Here is a 16791-nt window from a genome sequence, read left to right as displayed (position 1 = left end):
CTCAGGACTCTATATAAAAAAAATATTGAAGATCCTCAGTGATTTTCCTTTATGAAGGTTAACTATATCAACATTTTTGTGTTAGAAATTAAACAGAAAATTTAAAAACACTTATTTACTTATTTTTAAAATGATAACTATTTGACATATTCCCCGTTTAACTCATTTCATGGAAAATACTATTTTCCAACACCAAACCAAAATAAATTGACAAGAACAATCAGCATTTTTTCCCCCAATATTTTTGCAAATCTCTTTAATATTGGGCTGGATAAAAGGCACTTGGACTCTCATAGAGTTCTCCCTCCCGTCTGTTGCAATATATTCTTGTTGTTGAAATGTGTGAATCTGGCCTCACATAGATAAATCAACTGGAAAATGCAGAACATTGTGGACCCACTGAATGGGTTTTATAGACCCTCCAGGGCTGTTAGGGCCGCACTTAGAACTTTAGGCCACTTCTCTCAACAGAAATAGTGAATGGAGAACAAAATTACTGACAATGGACTAATTCCCCTGAACTAGGCCTACTCCCTAGGCTACTGGTTCAATGATGATGTTGTACGACATTTCTATGCATCGGATCACTTAATAATCATACTGTCCTATAAGGTAGGTATGACAATGCCAGGTTTTAGGTGCTAAACTGAAGACATGGAAAGGAACATGTCTAAAACCATGTCTCATTAACATGAGGAGGACCAGGGATTTGAATCACGTCTCTTTGATTTCATAGGCCAAGCTCTTTCCACGACACCATCCTAAGGGAAATTCTGTTCATTAACAGCATTGATCGGTGGGAATTGAGAAGGGAATAGCTTCAGCTGTCGGTTGTGTGCTTTAACTTTCATATAGGACTTTTCATAGATGATATTTCAGATTCCATTGCCTCTGTGCTCTTCACCTTTTATTGTTGTTGTTGTTTGTTGTGATTTTTTCAATAGTATTGTCAAAAGAATACTGAAACTGCACTATTTGGGTAATAACAGATTGGTCTTTGGTGAGAACAAGCCTATGTATACCCGTAGTTTTTAGACATTCTTCCATACACTTTATTTCATTGGTTATACCAGATGTGTAAAGAAGTTAGAGATGAGTTTTCCTTCTTTATTCGACAAGCACTATCATTAATCTATCTTACTACTTGCATCTCTGGTCTACAATATTGACTATTGCAAAATCCTGACTGTTCCTAACACGCTGCCTTAGAAGATACTGGAAACTTAGAAGATACACAGACGTACTTTTCTCAATTTAAACAAATGGGTGACTCCTATTTCCGTGAGCATGAAAATAGTGGCCATGCATTTGTGGAGAGCAAATACACGGTTCTATTCCTTAGTCTTATTTCAGTAACGCTCTTCCCCCCAGTATTTTCCAGTGTGACTGGTTCCATAAGCTTTCAGTGCCTCCATGAGATAGCAATCTCTGACAATAAGAGTATTTTCTCACTAAATGCAGATGTCCAGGAACTTGGGTTTCAAGGAGTTAATAATTATTGGTTATAATTACTATTAGGAATTAAAAAATATCAGTAAATGGGGCACCTGGGTGGCTCTGTTAGTTAGGCCGCTGACTTCGGCTCAGGTCATGATCCTGCAGTTTGTGGGTTCGAGGCCCACCTTGGGCTCTGTGCTGACAGCTCAGAGCCTGGAGTTTGCTTTGCATTCTGTGTCTCCCTCTCTCCCTGCTCCTGGCCTCCACTCCTGCTCTGTCTCTCTCTCTCTCTCTCAAAAGTAAATAAACATTGAAAAAATCTTAAAAAAAATAAAAGGAAATATCAGTAAAAATTTTGGCTCTTTTGATATTGTTTTCCATCATCCTTTCTATGTGACTTTTATCTCTAAGATCACAAGATGGCAACTTCTCCTTCACAGTGCACATTCTCACTCCAGGCAAGAAGAAAAATCAAATATTTCATAAGCCCTTTCTCTGAGAACGTTTGGTTTATATTTTCAAAATAATATCTTTTCATGAAGCAACCAAACACCCATTCATGTCTCACCACCCAGAAAGACATAAGGCCACAGCTCGCCGGAAGATAGCTTTCAGAGCTGAGTGTCCACTCTCTAGTTTTTTTTTTTTTTTTGGTAGAGAAAAGGCAAAGGAGAACGTGGTTTATTTTTATCCATTCATTCTTACATAGTTATTGGATGCCTACTGTGTTTCAGGCACAAAAAATATCTTCATTATTATAAAGCTTACGTTATAATCGTGTGAAACGACTATTAAACACATATGTAAAATAATTCAAATAGTGGTTAACAGTGATTGTTTTTGAAGCACCTGGTTGTCTCAGTTGGTTGAGTGCCTGACTCTTGATTTTGGGTCAGGTCATGATCCCAGAGTCATGGAATCGAGCCCTGTGTTGGGGTCCGTGCTGAGCATGGAGCCTGCTTAAGATTCTCTCTCTCTCTCTCTCTCTCTCTCTCTCTCTCTCTGTCTCTCTTTCTCTGTCTCCCCTTCTGGCCCTATCCTCACTCTGTCTCTCTCTCTCTCAAATAATAATAATAATAATAATAATAATAATAATAATTGCTATTGACAAAAAAATAAGATAAAAATGGATTGAGATGGCCAAAATGTGTGATACCATTTTAATGAATATGATGTAGATAGACCTTGGTAATAAGAAAACGTCACAATAGAGGCTTGAAAGTGTTGAAGACGCAGCCATTGGACTTCTGAGGTATGAGTGTTTCAGTTAGAGGGCATAGTTACGTGAAAATTCCAAAACAAAGTGTCTGTGGTACATACAAAGATCAAGATTGGGTGAAGAAAATCAAAGAGGAGGGAGCTAGTGGTAAGGTCATAGGCTATGTAGGCAGAGATGCAAGAGACATATTGAATAGGGATTTTTTAGGCCTTTTAGACATTTTATCTATGAAATAGGTGCTGGCAGAACTTAAAAAGAATATTTGCCATTCTGTGCTATGTAATAGTAAACGCTATATTTGAAATAATGTATTCACCAGTGGTACTGTTATATACATTTTTTTAATCTAGTATTTACAATAAAGGATGAAACATGTAAATGAAGCAGGTATCATTTCTCTTATTACAGGGAAGAGATAAAGCTTAGTACACACATACCACTTATTAAAAATTAAATAACTAATTCATAGCAGGACAGGGACACAGAGCCAAATGCTGTGCCCCTGATCTGGAGGGATACCACTATTCCTTGCCACCCTAGGTGTTTTCAATGTAAATGCTGCCATTCTGCCTTTATCTTTACTGTTTTGGAAGTGAGTGCATTTTAATTTTATTTTGCAACTCACACTTTGAAACCGTTGCTTTCTGGAAGTTCTTTGGCACTGAGTTGGCAGACAATTGGGGTTGATGGGATTCGGTCGAGTTTCTACTTTAGTCTTCTTTTTTCAATATGGAAACACTTGTTTGAGTGAAAAGGAGAACAGTTTTTCCACATTGTTTAATAGAGTTTAATAGAATATAGCATAAACAATCCTGTCTAGGTCAGCTAGATAAAAAGCAAGCCCCGTTCATCCTTATCCTCATAGTTCTCAAGGTCAGAACCCAGTTCAGGCCTCTGACACCCTCCATTCTAGGCCCCAAGTGGGAAACATCTCACGCAGCACGTTGCCAAGTGCCCACCCCCTTGTACAACTGGTAATTTTGACACCATATTTTTTTATTCTCTTTTCAGAAGATTTGGTGAACTGGGTGCTTTATTATCAGATTTATTTTCCCCCACAACTTTCAAAAGATGTTTTGATTGCTGTTTTACCTGGGGCACCTGGGTGGCTCAGTCAGCTAAGCCTCCGACTCTTGATTTCGGCTCAGGTCAGTATCTCACAGTTCTTGAGTTTGAGCCCCCCATCTGACTCCTCACCGACAGTGTGGAGCCTGCTTGAGATTCTCTCCTTCTCTCTCTACCCCTCCCCAGTTTTACACTTGCATGCTCTTTCTCTCTCCCTCTCTCTCTCTCTGTCTCTCTGTCTCTCAAAATAAACTTAAAGGCTCTTTTTTAAAAAAAATATTTTACCCATTGTAAAAGTCATGCATGATTATTACCTATCATCTGAAGTACTCAAAAATACACACAAAAAATTTCTCACACCACCATTAAAAAGTGATATTATACTGGAATATCTGGAATACACACACACACACACACACACACACACACACATATATATATATATATATATATATATATATATATATTTTTTTTTTTTTTTTTTTCATTACAGTGGTCTGGAACTGAACCAACAGTATCTCTGAGGTATGCCTGCATGTGTGTTTGCTGACATTGGAGATGGTTTAGAGCAAACAGATGCAGTCATCATGCTTGTACTCTTTCAAATTAAATACCAAAGATTCACAATAAGAATTTAGGTTTTTTTTATTCAATATATGAAATTTATTGTCAAATTGGTTTCCATACAACACCCAGTGCTCATCCCAAAAGGGGCCCTCCTCAATACCCATCACACACATATTTAAAAATGTTTTTTAGTATGCCTCAGCGGTTTTGCATTTTTCCATCAAATAATGTATAAATATTTCCCTAAGCAATTTATTAGTCTTCAAAACATGTTTAAAATATCAATATGATATCCCATTACTTGGATGTATGGTTATTTAATTAAGAATAGTATTATTAGTGAGAATTTTGGAAAGGTACTAGTCGTAGGCAAAATATTTTCAATATCGTGTCTTCATTCCCAAATTGCCTTCCAGTAAAGTTTGAAACTATTTTGCTCCCAAATGAAGTCTATGAGGATGCTTGTCTCACTATATCCTTGTCTCTAGTATTGAATATCGCCATTGCACCTGTGTCCTTGTCTCTGGTATTGAATATTGCCCTTGTACCTGCCTTTGATCCTCATGTTTGATGGCTGCAGGAAAGCTGCTCCTTTTTTAAAATCCCATTTCTATTTCGGGCAGTTAGAAAGAGAAAGGGAAAGAAAAAGTATATATGTATTAGCTGAGTCTGTCTATGTTGTATATATCCAGTAGATACCTTCTCACCCCAAACAGAATCCTGTGTCTGCTCATAAAGAAAAGAGGAGACTGGGCATTGAGTTGTGAACTAGCCAGAGGTCACTACTGGATAGCGACCAGACTGAACGAATTCACGTCTCATCTCTGGCACTCACTGGCCATGTCTTCCTGGGCGAGCGGCTTCATATCTTTAATCTCAGCTCTTCATCCATCAAATGGGAAAAGAATAGTACTGCATTCACATGATTTTAAAGAGAATTGAAGAAATTGTTGCAAAAAGAATGGTTATCACGTGTCATTTTGTAGGCATTCATTAAATGTCAACGATTTATAATAAAAACTATTAACACTATGCCCATCATAAGGTTTTTAGACACATGATCTTTTAAAAATAGGAATATTAATACTTCATGCATTTTATATTTTGTCACTATTATTAGAAATCTTCATCCAATCTTCTAAGTGGTTATGGAGGAAATATAGGAAGACTATTTAGTCTTACATATTTCTTTATCAGTCACCAATTCAAAAGTATTTGTATTTTCTTTCTTTTAAGTTTATTGATTTATTTCTTGAGAGAGAGAGAGAGAGAGAGAGAAAGAGAGAGAGAGAGAGAGAGAGAGAATCCCAAGCAGGCTCCATTCTAGCAGCATGAGCTCAAACTCATGAACTGTGAGATCATGACCTGAGATGAAATCGAGAGTAAATTGCTCAACTGACTGAGCCACCCACGTGTCCCCAGATTATTTATATTTTGTACATATTTAGTCTTTCTCCAAAGTTCATACCTTAATTTTTTCTATCCTGTATTATGTACTTTGGCTAGTTTTTCTGGGACAATGTTATGAAATACGATGTTTATGAAACTCTTGCCTCACTCCTACATTTATGAGATTGCCACTACATTTTGCCACTAAGTAAAATGTTTGCTGTTTAAGATAGACATATTTCCATATATTAAAGATGATGTTTTTTTTTTAAATTTTTTTTTCAACGTTTTTTATTTATTTTTGGGACAGAGAGAGACAGAGCATGAACGGGGGAGGGGCAGAGAGAGAAGGAGACACAGAATCGGAAACAGGCTCCAGGCTCTGAGCCATCAGCCCAGAGCCCGACGCGGGGCTCGAACTCACGGACCGCGAGATCGTGACCTGGCTGAAGTCGGACGCTTAACCGACTGCGCCACCCAGGCGCCCCAAAGATTATGTTTAAGCACTTAAGTTAGGAATAAGGGTTGAAGATTTGCTTTCTTAAGAATTCTTAACATCACTTGATTCGCTTGTTTTATATATATATATATATATATATATATATGTATATGTTTATATATGTGTGTATATATATATATATATATACGTAGGCATTCATTAATTGTTAACGATTTATAATAAAAACTGTTATCATTATGCCCATCATAAGATTTTTGTATAATATTATATATTATGTTATCTCTCATCAAATGAATCCTTCAATTCTAGACTAAATCTTACTTAGGCTGATGTCCTTTAATTTATTCTATTTCTCATATGTGATTTACTGATCCTATTATAAGAGGTGCTAGTCTTTATTCTTTTTTTTTTAATGTTTATTTTTGAGAGACAGAGAGACAGAGCATGAATAGGTGAGAGGCAGAGAGAGAGGGAGACACAGAATCCCGAGTAGTCTTCAGGCTCTGAGCTTTCAGCATGGAGCCCAGTGCGGGGCTTAAACTCATGAACCCTGTGATCATAACCTGATCCAAAGTCAGATGCTTAACTGCTTCAGCCACCCAGATGCCCCAGACGAGGTGCTAATCTTTAAAATTTCTATCAAAATATTATTCAATATGTAATGAATGCTCACCATGTAGTCAGCACCAAATATATACTATTTTGTGTAATCTTTTTTTTACTAAGAAAATGTTATCTTGGTACCTTTCTTGAAAAGTTGCTGGAACTGGGACTTTAAAAAGTTCTATGATTTGATCATGGCCATACTAACAAAAGATAGAGTTGAGATTTTACTCAAATCTTTCTCACTCCAAAGCTCAGGCTTATAGAAATTATGTTACATTTTATTTTGTTAATCGCACAAGTAGCTCTCTGTATAATTAGAAGTTTACATGTGTGGAAGACATATTTATTCAGTCTGTGTTGCAAAGATAGAGACTTCTAAGACCCTTTGGGATGCTAAGTACTCGGTGCTTGTGTAGATCTCCATTGTATTTTCTTCTTGTTTTTGGAGATAAATGCATAATGCAAAATGTGTAATTAATTGAATTTTATTTTTTAAGTTCAACAAGAGATTTTAGAGCTATGAATATACCTTTGCCGATACCTATCGTATTTGCTTTATTTAAGAAGAATTTAGAGAGAAGGAAGAAAGTGTCTTTACTTTCAAATGGTTTAGAAATGTCCAGTGCTTTCCCTCACCCTGTTTATTTACTCTTATATTAAAATGTACTTAGAGATTATAACCTATGTTTTTTTTTATGATTTGGGAAATTAATTCCATTTTAATTTGTAGCTAAATATGCAATAGATAGTTGACAAGTACATTCTCTGAAAAAAAAAAGTTGTTGATGTGGTATTTTAAGTAAGGATCAAAGAGAGACTTAAATTCCAATTCAAGAAACTAATAATAAAGCAGCAAAATTAAACTAAAGAATGTAGGAGTAGAACATTAATAAAAATGAAAGCAGATATTAGTAAATTAGGAGTTAGATATGATTGAATTCATTAATAAATTGATGCCAGCTGAACTCTTTGAGAGATTCAGTAAAATAGATCCAAACGTGACAAAAACAATTAAAAGGGGGGGGGGGAGAAAAATGCAACCATAAAATTGGCAAAGAACATGCTATATGGTACGCCTGTGCAATTATGAGATAACTTTAAAATGTAACAGAATAATCTGTCAAAATTTGCACTAATTTGACAGTTTTTGTCAATACATTCTAGAGAGTTTCAATTATGAAAACTGACATAAGAAAGGACAGTTAACTAGGCTAAAACAATAGAGTGAATTTTTACAGTTATCAAAATTCTCAGTGTAATCGTGGGGATGGAAATGCTTGAGGGATGAATTCTATAAAACTGAGAGTATCTTCAATAATTACGTTACAAGAAGAGTTTCCAAGTTTACTTCATGAAGCTAACTGGATCCCAAATCAAATATCCGACAAAAATGCCTCTGGAGTCAACCACAAATCAGAAAAAAAAGTAAAAGAAAAAAATGCAATAATGTATATTAGAACTTAATGTTGAAAATTATTTTGTAAGTTATTGATAGCATTTAGAAGTAACTTAGCAGTAAAATAGTAAAAGGCATCAGTATTTTTCTTTGGAAGTATTTATTTATCTGGAAAAACAGAAGGGGTTTAGAAAACATTACTGACTCCTGTCAAAAAGAAAATTGCACTGTCAGAGTTAAACAGTCAAGGAAGTCTATTCAAGACTACTGCAAGAGGAGAGAGAGGCCAGAACACAATCTAAGTTCAAGTCTGCCTAAAAGAAAGGGATAGAGAGTGTCTAAGAGCTGGGGTCACAGGATCTTAGGATGCTTGCTAATTAGCCTTACCCCTTCCCCGGGGGGCGGGGGGGGGGAGTAAACTATCTGACATCTCCCTGATAGGAAGTTGTTTTACAACTTAGAGCAGTGGGGGAAGTTAGGTCCTACCTTCCCATGGAAACTGGAAGATAGGGGGTCATAAGGATGCCATATCTTACTCAAAAATGCTGTTTCCAAGGAATGGTTCCCAGGTCATTGAGAAAAACATTACTGGGTTGTAATACTGGCAAGAAGTTTTCTGTTTTGTGTTTTTTAAAAATTTTTTTAACAATTATTTTTGAGAGAGAGAGATACAGAGACAGAGTGTGAGCAGGGGAGGGGCAAAGAGGGAGGGAGACACAGAATTCGAAACAGGATCCAGGCTCAGAGCTGTCAGCACAAAGCTCGATGCGGGGCTCAAACCCATGCACCTTGAGATCATGACGTGAGCCAAAGTAGGATGCTTAACCAACTGAGCCACCCAGGTGCCCCAGGAAAGAACTTAAAAAAATTATATCTCAAAGGGAAAGAGAGAAAGAATTTACAATCTTTGAAGTTAAATGCTTTCCAAAAAGGTGGATCAGGGCATAGAGTCAAGAAGTCTATCATAAGTCTGGTCAGTCTGAGGGAAAGGCTACAGTCATTTGGTCACTCTATACAAGAGTATATAGAATACAAATATAAATAGTTTACGTATTTGGTAACATAGAAAATATAAGAACACAGTAGAAAAACTGTTTTCTTTCACGATAAGGGAAGACAAATTTAAGAATAAACCAAAGAAGACTCTACAGAACTTTATAGGAAGACTTGAAAATTTTACCAAAAAACTCTCAAATTAGACTTCTATAAAATAATTTTTCCTAAGTCCATGAGTGGAGAGACTCAACATCATATAATTTAAATTAAAATACAGAACTAAAAATAAAGTAACAGCATCATAATAAAAATCTCAATAGGATTTTAGCTTGGTATTTGGCTTTAATAGCATAAATGTTTATTTCACAAAATAAATATTAAAATAAACGAAGTCAATCTTGAACAAGAAGATAATTAGGATTAGATCTGATCATCAGTTTTGGAAATGCAATAAAAGTTCTATGATTAAAAGACTCCTGTAAACCTACAGAAGCAGATAAATGAAACAGAACAGAAAGTTTTGAAATGTATCAATATTTAGATAGGAACTTTACATACGATAAAGATGTCATTCAACGTTTGTCAGAAAACAGACTGGTTATTTATTACATTAGTGCCATTGTGATAGCTGGTGATATGCATTACGTTTTCTCAGGGTTTTCAGACAAATAAAGATATTAAGCATGGTTGTTACCTATAAGAATTCTGAAGTCATATTGAAGTCTGAGATTCTGAGCTCTTACTACAAAACTTTGGAAAACTGTTTTTCCTACTGTATGCCTCAGTTTCCTTTTGAAAAAATGGGCATTTTAATCATCAACTCAGATTATTTTAGGATTACATTAAATACATATTATTTAGCACTTACCCCAGTGACTAGCTTGCAATATAATTTCTTTAAACATAAGCTATTAGTATATAATTAGTTACAAATGAATGGCAAGTTAGTTGCTCCAATATACTTGGTCCCACCTTTTGTCCTCAAGCACTTGTAGACATTTCTTCATTGCCAGTTACGATATAGTATCAATAAATGAATCATCCCAGCATTTGTTAATGAAGCAGCTGTTAACAGAGTGCCTGGCAACTTTCTAGGCATTGAGGAGACAGCAGTGTAAACGTCAGGAACGGTTAACTTTAGTGGGATAAAGATGTAAGTAAAATAAACAAAATATTTGCCAGTAATAAATGCAATTCCAAGAATGAAACTGGTTGCTAGAATAGTTTGGGAGTGTTAAAAGAAGGGAAATGAGGCTGCTGCTTATGTACGCAGGGTGAAGAGGAAACCGATGCGATCTAAAGCTTTAGAGGGAGGCAGGTGCTGAATCCTGGTTTTTAAAACCAGGACAAGAAGTTTGAATTGTATGTTAATATGATGGAAAACTGTCAGAATGTTTGGAGCAAGGAGGTAATATGATCTAATTTATGTTTTAAAAATATTATAATATGGGGAATATCTTTTAGGGGGTACATTGGAAGTGGAGAAACCATTAAGAAATGATAATGTTTTTGGGTAAAATTGTACTAAGAGAAAACAATTGGCATTTCATGAAGAAGCCTGAGGTGGGCTTGATTTATTCATGGGTGGCTTCTTTTAGTGTTATTTTTTGTTTGTTTTTGGTTTCTGATTATTGTTATTTTTATTTGTTTGCAGACTTTCCCTTTCTAGGATACCTCTACAGCATTGGGAGGTACTTGGCTTGAATGTCTGATGAAAAAATTCAGACTATGCCTAAAATTGGATAGAAGTGTAATGGGCACAATAAACTTGAAGATTGTAAAATGTTGGAGAACACAATAAAGACAGAAAAGAGGGCACCTGGGTGGCTCAGAAGGTTAAGCGTCTGGGTTTTGGTTTTGGCTCAGGTCATGATCTCACGGTTCATGAATTTGACCCTTGCGTCGGACTCTCTCTCTCTCAAATAAATAAATATTAAAAAAAAAAAAAAACTTAAGAGATTTGTGATATAACTGCTCCATTGATTATCTATGTGGCCTGGAAAATATGGTGATGGGGGTGAAAAAATTAAAAGGAATGTGAAACTACTCACCCAAGAAAATGAGAACATATACTTCACTCATTGAAAAAGCCCATTTTATAAGTATATATTTAGAATGTACCATTTGCAATTCATTCTGCTGGGAATTATGAGATAGATGCCCTCTTTTTTTTTTTAATTGAATGTATCAATTTTTCATTCCACTGAGTAAAACTGTAGAATAAAGAGTAGCTAATGTGATGGTCACTCTACTGAAAATAGGAAGAGAGAGAGATATAAATTTCAGAAGAGTTTATAGAACGAGAACAGAATGCCAGCCTGGATGTGGCAGTGGTGAGCGAGAGTGCACAGGCGTTATCAAAAGATGCTTGTTGGTCCATTCTGAGGTTGGTAAAAGAAAAGGGCCAATAAATACCAACAGAGTTTTAAAAGCTAGAACAGTTAGTGTATTGATTATAATTATTTTCTTTTTATTAAAAGAATGATGTCTTGAATCACCAGGAGACAAATAGCACTATGATCTAAATTAGAATTTTTAAAAGTTGGTTAGATCTAGTTCCAGAGGCACAAGTTTATATTGATGTGCGGCATAAATGGATTACTCTCAGGCCCTGGCAATTGAGTATGCAATAATTACAGCGTAATGAGATAATGAAGAGCCTCTGTCAGGCTTTTTTAGGCAGAGAGGCTTGAGGATGAAAATATTTGAAAACAGAGAATACCAATTAGTTTCCATGCTGCCCTATTAGTGGGACGAAGAGTTCTATTTTGTCAATCCTGCAGTGAGATGAAGGCAGGTGGGAAACAAAACGCAGCGCACGTCGTGGTGCTCGTGTCGAGCAAGTCATGGCCATGATATGCTGGAAACAGCGGAGTAATTAAAAATCGGATCTCTTTGCCGGCAAAAGCCACCTCTGAACTACTGTGATACAAGTGATACATAGCACAGTGTGGCTGCCTGATTCTTAGATTCTATTTGCTTGGAATTAGGATCCCAAATGTGATATTTCGGGGGGCTTATGTAAAAAAAAAAAACAGTATCAATTTAGCTTAATTACCATTATATTTATGTCCTCGCTGTTTGATCTCTACCAGGCCTGAAAGGGTCGATTAAACTGTATTTAAATTTATTCTGCTTCGTAGGTGTCCACTAAAACGAACATTAGAAGTAGCTGTGCTCTAAGGTTAATTTGTTCTGTAGAATTACCCATATTTCTCCAGAGTATTCATTAGTGGAATAAAATAGAAAACTAATCTAGATGCTAAAGGATTATCATTATTGCCAGGCGGGTATCTTTGATAACATTCCAGTTGGGATCACCTCGCGGAGCCTGAATAAACAAAGAAAATGACAAATTGCCGCTCTTACATATATCTTGGCAAAACAGGGATGAAATTGCTGAGATTTGAAAGCCAATCAAAACATTTGGAAGCCACTTGCTGTGGTAATTTACTGAAAAGTTTTCAGTGACATTTTGGTACTCAACAGACAACTCCAGCAAGTGTTATTAAGAATAAATTAACCCCCAAATTCCACTATACCACTCAGCACATTTCAGCATTTCGAATGTGTTCTCAAGCACCCTTCCTTTGGCCCTTGGAGACCAAAAAGAACACAAAGGCTGATACTTCCTAGAAGAAACAAATTACATTATATGTGTTGCACATAGTCACACACAGAAAGAAAAGCAAAATTAAAGTCACCTTAATATCTATCACCTGTTGAACATAGACATACCACAAATGTGCCTGTAATTCCCCATTTGTCCTTAAGTTATGTTGTGGCTTATATTTTTATTAGTTGTATTACAAAAGGCTTGGGCTGGATAAATGTGTTCACAGGAAATCATAAAAGATCTTATCCCCTCTCTATACTCTCCCGTCTCAAATTGGTAGGTCGTACTTTACTGTGAATTTTTCCACTTCTTGTTGCCTAACCTGTATATACCAAGATTTACATTTAGGTAGAAAGCCCCTTAATTTGTCTATGCTACAATATACAGAAAGCATGTAAAATGTAAATGTTTTCAAGCTGCCATTTTGTCCAACGTTATTTCAGCAACGTCATCCCCATATCATTAAACTGGTTTTAAGAGTTTCATGATGGTCCATTGTATGTATTCAGCACAATTTACCTAAATATTACATTATTACAACATTGTGTCACTTGGGAGATTCCATTTTGTTTTCTGCCATTAAATAATGCTGTGACTAACATTGCTGAGCATAAATCTTTTTTCTCAGTTTAGTTCAATTCCTTAGCGTAGATTCCCAAGGTGAAATTATATTTTAAAACCATTAATACTTTCAGATCATTTGTAGCTTTTCATTTAAATTGAGGTTAAATAGAGATCTCTTTTCGTTAAAGCCTCAAAATGATATTAAGAAAGATTGTGGTTACTTAATGAAATGAAAGTCTTTTAACTGTTTTAAATGCTCCAGCTGATAAGATTTCCGTCATTACTGTTCATTAGTCCTGATTTTTCTCTCATGGCTATCTAACTTATTACATCCATGGAACTTCTCTGGCTTTGTATACACTGGTATGTGCATTTTCTTTAGAAGCTTTATTTGTTTGGAATGCCTAGTGCCCATTCAACTACACTGAAAGAAGAGATATCTCTAAAATAGTATATGGAAATTAAATCAATATTGAGAACCTTGGTCTACCACTCCTAATAAGAAAATCTTATATGCTTTTTCCCACTGCACCAAATCTTTAATTGTATCTAATTTATATTTCTGTATTAGTTAAAGTTCAGCAGTAGATTGCATTAATAGGAATGAGATAAAGTAATTCACAGAAGTGAAGGAAGATAAGAGCTAAACAAATAGGGGTGCATAAACAATTTTGGAGAAATCTGTTGACCTCTTCAGGCAGCTGCCATGAGTACAACTCAGTTCCAGTGATTACAAGTTTTTGATGTCTCCCAGTCGAAATATACCACACTTGGATAATGAGTATCCAATTAGGTAAGCTGCGATCCAGATACAGAAATGCTAAAGCCCAGCTAGTCATTAGGGACACAACTCTGTGAGTTGGGTGGGATGGAAGAATTATCCTCAGCAGACTAAAACCCAACTGCTTTAATCGGTATTATCCAGTTCCCGAGAGCCTTGAAAGTAATTGGGAAAATTTTTATTATGTCCACCATGTAAATGAGAAAACAAATGCAGAGATTGGTTTTAGGCAATTGGTTCAATCTGTCTCTTGAAAGCAGCTGGCGCATTATGTATTCTTTAGGAAGCGCATAACAGTTTTCCTGTTTTGGTCTTAGCTTCCAGGAAGCTTAGAGTCGAAGGAAAGATTTACCTTTATTTCTAACACATTTGCTTTTCCTATGAGCTCTGGTTTTGATTTTTCAATTATCTTTTATTTATTTATCAAACATGTCACTATACATTGGTACTAATCCTGTGCCATAAGTCATAAATTTAAGTAAGTAATAGGAATTACCTTCTCCATAAGGATATAGAAATTGGGACTGATATTAAACTACAGCCTCTGTGTACCAAAATATAGCTTCATTTACACCTGTCACCCTATTTAAACTCAAAAGCATCCCCAAATCATTTTAAATTCCTACTTCACTGTTATTTCCATAGCTTTATATTCTTTCCATTTCTCAGATTATTTTATTAACCAATAGTGACATATTTTTTGCTAATACATCTTAAATATTCCTACTTGTTTATTTCATTATTACTTGACTCCCTCAGCACAGACTGTTAATGCCAAATGCAATTGGGCATTTGCCTGGAACTGAGACAAATGTGATCTATAAATTGCTAACATAACCTATGTTGGCAATAAGGTATACTTGGCTGTGTTTTAATGATTACTTTTATTTTAAAAAGTCAATGTCCTTTTGAGTTAGGGAATTTTTAGGAAGAGGATATTAAAGAGATTTACAATACAGTTATATATGTCTGTATTATATATATGTATTATATATATACACACATATACATTCATATATACATTATAAAATTATATAATGTATATAATTCATTAAAGAGACATACAGAGAGAAATTTCTATAATTAAGAAGTCATTGGGGGAGCCTGGGTGGCTCAGTCAGTTAAGCGTCTGACTTTGGCTCAGGTCATGATCTCGTGGTTTATGATTTGAGCCCTTTATCAGGCTCCGCACTGACAGTGCAGAGCCTGCTTGGGATTCGCTCTCTCCCTGTCTTTCTGCCTGTCTCTGTCTTTCTCTCTCTTTCAAAATAAATAATAAACTTAAAAAAAACTTTAAAATAACAAAAAATAAGTCATTGGTCATCTTTGATAAAGGACCTAAGTAAGAGAGAAACTCAAATAATCTTAATAGGGTAAAAAAACCTGCTTTTTAAGCTGGCATTGGAATTTTCTTAGCTCAGAGACAGTCTCTCTCTCTTTCTCTCTCTTTAAGTAAATGCCTTCTCAACTCACTTTGAATCTAGATATGGAGATCTAAAAGATATTATTTGGAAATAATAGTAAAATAAAAAGATAGCCTAAGGACTATGCACTGTAGGTTGGAGGATGTAAAGAAAGAAGGAAAGGAAATTGGATTAGAGAAATGGCAACCATAGACTATGACTGGAGTTTTGAGTCTGGGGTGGTGGGAACACCATCAAAAAATAAATTTTCAATAGTAAATTGGCAGATGCAAGAAATTTTTAACATTGTATTTTAGTCTATTTTGTTGTGACAGGAACTTGCTCTTCCTCCTGTTTCTTGAAAACATAACTAAGTTCTGTGGGCATGGATGTAATGTGTGTGTAAATTTTATCTTATTTTTTAAATTTTTTTGGTGGGTGTAGGGCATCCAGCAAAGTAGACTGTATTCCACCTTTGAAACTGAAACTAGAGAGATAAGAACATCTGCAGAATTTGAGTATGAAGTCAAGTATTTGGTGGTTATGTGGAAAAGGCATGATTATTCCAACAGGATGATTTGAGTAGATTTTGTTTAAATATGAAAGAATTGTATAAACTCACCTGGCATTTGGGATTTATTACTGAAACATGAGGAACAATATAAATTACCATAAAGGAGGTATAAAAAACTATCGTATGGGATCCAGAGAACAGATATTTCAGTTAGGAGTAGTTCAAGCGCTTGGTCATGTGCAAGAGAGTTTTTGAAGATGATTTGGAATGCTTCAAAGTGAAGGAAAACATTCCAGAAAGAGAGACATGTTAAAAAGATTACTGAATTCCTTTGGCCTTTAATACGTTCATACAATGCGTCTGAGAGAAGTAATCTTAAAACTACACTGAAAAGATGTTGTGACTAGAGATGTTCGATAGAGACAATCCATGTCAGTGGTCAGAATAGATCTTGAAATTGTGGGAGAAACACCCACTTTATGGATATCTATCACCTTTATCAAGACTTGATAGGGCCTTAAATAAGAGATCCTTCAATTACTTGATCCTCTCTATCACCTAGATCATTAGTTGGGTTGGGAATATATTTTTGACAAAAGAATAGTAGCTAGTTTATAAAACTTACCTATTTAACTTACTAAAAGGAGACCATCAAGCTATTTGTAGAAATGTGCATGATTTTTGCCAGATATACATGTGAGAGTGCCCAGTAACTGGTAGGTGCTATTAGAGTCTTTGTAGCTTGATGAGGTCACATCAATCACAGTGCTTCAGATAA

The sequence above is a fragment of the Acinonyx jubatus genome, chromosome B1 (genome assembly GCF_027475565.1).
Source record: "Acinonyx jubatus isolate Ajub_Pintada_27869175 chromosome B1, VMU_Ajub_asm_v1.0, whole genome shotgun sequence".
NCBI lineage: Eukaryota > Metazoa > Chordata > Mammalia > Carnivora > Felidae > Acinonyx > Acinonyx jubatus.
This window is presented reverse-complemented; position numbering follows the sequence as displayed.